General features: G+C 40.5%; 5 non-coding genes across 5 annotated transcripts; all 5 read left to right on the top strand.

The window, feature by feature from the left end:
• Positions 1-887: 887 nt before the first annotated feature.
• Positions 888-961, top strand: trnat-ugu (transfer RNA threonine (anticodon UGU)). The gene has a single exon. It is a non-coding gene; the product is annotated as a tRNA-Thr (tRNA).
• Positions 962-1,502: 541 nt separating this feature from the next.
• trnat-ugu (transfer RNA threonine (anticodon UGU)) lies at positions 1,503-1,576 on the top strand. The gene has a single exon. It is a non-coding gene; the product is annotated as a tRNA-Thr (tRNA).
• Positions 1,577-1,850: 274 nt separating this feature from the next.
• On the top strand, positions 1,851-1,924 carry trnat-cgu (transfer RNA threonine (anticodon CGU)). The gene has a single exon. It is a non-coding gene; the product is annotated as a tRNA-Thr (tRNA).
• A 681-nt stretch (positions 1,925-2,605) lies between these two features.
• trnat-agu (transfer RNA threonine (anticodon AGU)) lies at positions 2,606-2,679 on the top strand. The gene has a single exon. It is a non-coding gene; the product is annotated as a tRNA-Thr (tRNA).
• Positions 2,680-2,898: 219 nt separating this feature from the next.
• On the top strand, positions 2,899-2,972 carry trnat-ugu (transfer RNA threonine (anticodon UGU)). Its single transcript has one exon. It is a non-coding gene; the product is annotated as a tRNA-Thr (tRNA).
• Positions 2,973-3,372: the final 400 nt, after the last annotated feature.

Genomic DNA, 3,372 nt, shown 5'->3' with positions numbered 1-3,372 from the left:
TTCATTCATTGAAGATTCCAACCTGATGGGATGGGAACTGCTCCAGTGACCCCCTGGTGAGCCTGAATAAAAGAAGTGGTTACAGATGATGGAAAGATGGGTTGGATTGAAAACACACCAAATTTACCCCGCTCGTCGAGCATGAGAATCTGTTTTGATATGAGGACAAACCAGTGTCTTCTTTAACCTAATATTGAAAAATGTGGTTTTCAGTTGAAATATTATGCTGCAAAGTTGGTGGAGCGTGATACTCTTATTTATCTACTCTCATAATCGTTAATGAAGCTGTGTCTAAACTTTTCTCTGAAAGCAACAATTTCTTCTTTTATTTTTTTTTTTAAAATATCTGACTCCCTGACTTGTTGTTCGGCTTTGACATGAGGACAGTTTGCTTCAAAAACCATTTCATACATAAACAACACAGGTGCTGGGGCTTAGCTGGGTAAATCACCTGTCTTGTAAACAGCAGATCCTGAATTCAAATCCCAGCAGCATCTTAATACATCACCTATTGTTCATGTTGTACCTATTGTTATCTTAAAAAGCCTGTGCCATGCCTCACGCTCAATATCAGCTGGGATAGGCTCTACACCTCCCAACCCTGAGTAGGATAAGTTGTTACACACAATGGATGCATTATATTGAAGAAGATGCCAAATTTACTCAGTTGGTGGAAAATTACACTCTTCATTGTATAACTATAACTGAAACTTCCAGGAAAGCAGCAACTTCTTCTCCACTCATTATCACATGGCACTAAACCACAGAATATTAGCTTGTGTTTCTCTTTTGTGAAATATCTAACTTGCTGTCTTGTTTTATTTTGATATGAGGAGAGTTCGCTTCAAAAACCCCCACATCCATCGGAAACCTTTTGTGGTCATTAAGGTGCTGTGGCTTAGCTGGTGAAAGCGCCTGTCTTGTAAACAGGAGATCCTGGGTTCAAATCCCAGCAGCACCTTGATACCTCACCTCCTTATAAGATTATATTAAAAAACCTAACCTGGGATGTATCGCTACCTTTAGCCCAATGTCAGCTGGGATCGGCCACAGTAACCCCCCCGGTGAGCCTGAATAAGAGAAAAGGTTACAGACGATGGAAAGATGGGTTGTATTGAAAAAAAAACATACTTCACCCAGTTGAGCTGGGGTCAGCTGCTGTCGAGCATGAGAGTCTGTTCTTATATAAGAACAGTTTGCTTCAAAGCATTGCTGTCTTTGACCTAATGATGACAAATTTAGCTTTCAGTTGACAAATTATGCTGAAAAAGATGCCAAGGTAGTGGAGCATGATACTCTTACGTAATCGTTAATGCAGCTGTGTCTAAACTTTTCTCTAACAGTTTGTTCTCCACTCATCATGACATGGCACCAAACCTAAAATATCAGCTAATATTTTCTTTTTTGTGAAATCTCCAACTTCCTGTCTTGTTGTTAGGCTTTGATTTGAGGCAAGTTCATCCTCACAAAGCATGTCATACATAAAAAGAAACAGTTGCACAGGTGCTGTGGCTTAGCTGGTGAAAGCGCCTGTCTTGTAAACAGGAGATCCTGGGTTCAAATCCCAGCAGCACCTTCATACATTATCTCAGGATCACAAGTGTCATATTGAAAAGTATGCAAAACTTACTCAACTGGTGGAAAATGAGACCTCAAATTCATCGTATAACTTCACACTGGAACTGTCTAAACTTCCCAGTAAGGCAACTTCTCCACTCTTCATGACATGGCACTAAACATAACTAGCTTATTTTTCTTTTTTTGTGAAATATCTAACTTGTTTCACTATGATATGAGGAGAGTTCACTTCAAAAACGTCTCATCCATCAGAAATATCTTTTACTCACTGAGGTGCTGTGGCTTAGCTGGTGAAAGCGCCTGTCTCGTAAACAGGAGATCCTGGGTTCAAATCCCAGCAGCACCTAAATATATCAACTGTGGGATCACAAGCATGATATCTTTGTATCTTCATGCTAATCCTAAAGGTGCCAAAGATACCCAGTTGATGGAGCATTAGACCTTGGTGTGTACCTTTACCTTTGAAGCCTTCACAATAAAGCTGTACCTGAACTTCTCATCCAGTTAAACCACAGCACATTCAGGTGCTGTGGTTACTACATCTTCTCGGGATCACAAGGTTGCTACATCAAGAATTTAAAGAGAGAAATGCCAAGTTGCTGAGTTAGTTTCAGTCGATGTAGCTGTGAGTTGTGATAGCATCATGATACTGTGCCTCGTGCTGATGTACATTTTGTAATTGTCAGACTTCTGTATAAATTGTTCAGTTGGGGCTCGCACACATGCCATATTTTCTTGCACCCCTATGTCCACTGTTTTAAGGTCCCGTCACAGCATGCAAGCCTTCCCAAGCATCTATTTTTTCAGGGTGCATTGGCTGCACTCTTCCGTGATCGTAAATCAAGCTGTGTCTAAACTTTTCTCTAAAGCAACAATTTCTTCTCCACTCATCATGACATGGCACCAAATCTGAAAAATCAGCCTGTATTTTCTTTTTTTTGCGAAATATCGGACTTCAAGTTTTGTTGTTCGGCTTTGATATGAGGAGAGTTCATCCTCAGAAAGCACCTCATACATCACATGTGCAGGTGCTGTAGCTTAGCTGGTCAAAGCGCCTGTCTAGTAAACAGGAGATCCTGGGTTCAAATCCCAGCAGCACCTTTCTCCTTTGGCTCTGAAACATCAAACAAGCATCTCATACATCAAAAAAACAACAGGTGTATAGGTGCTGAAGTTGTGCCCAAAGCAACAATGACCTGGCACCTAAAATATTAGCTTGTAGCTTTCTTTTTTGTGAAATATCTGACTTACTGTCTCCTTGTTCAGCTTTGACATGAGGAGAGTTTGCTTCAGAAAGCATCTCATACATCAATGAATACAGGTGCTGTAGCTTAGCTGGTCAAAGCACCTGTCTTGTAAACAGGAGATCCTGGGTTCAAATCCCAGCAGCACCTTCACACATCATCTATTGTTCATAAAAGTATGTCTTATGACAAAAGATCTTAAAAAGCCTCTATGAGCAGGGATAGGCTCTAGTCCTCCCAACCCTGAATAGGGTAAGTTCTTACACACAATGTTGGATTATATTGAAAAAGAAAAATTACACTCCTCATTGTATGACTTCACACTGAAACTGTGTCTAAACTCCCCAGAAAGCAACGATTTCTTCTCCACTCATTATCACATGGCACTAAACCACAGAATATTAGCTTGTGTTTCTCTTTTGTGAAATATCTAACGTGCTGTCTTGTTTCACTTTAATATGAGGAGAGTTTGCTTCAAAAACCATCTCATCCATCAGACATCTTTCCTAGACATTGAGGTGCTGTGGCTTAGCTGGTGAAAGCGCCTGTC

The sequence above is a fragment of the Epinephelus moara genome, unplaced genomic scaffold (genome assembly GCF_006386435.1).
Source record: "Epinephelus moara isolate mb unplaced genomic scaffold, YSFRI_EMoa_1.0 scaffold4432, whole genome shotgun sequence".
Classification (NCBI taxonomy): Eukaryota; Metazoa; Chordata; class Actinopteri; order Perciformes; family Serranidae; genus Epinephelus; species Epinephelus moara.
The sequence above is the reverse complement of the archived record's forward strand: the minus strand, read 5'-3'. Positions and strand labels throughout refer to the sequence as shown.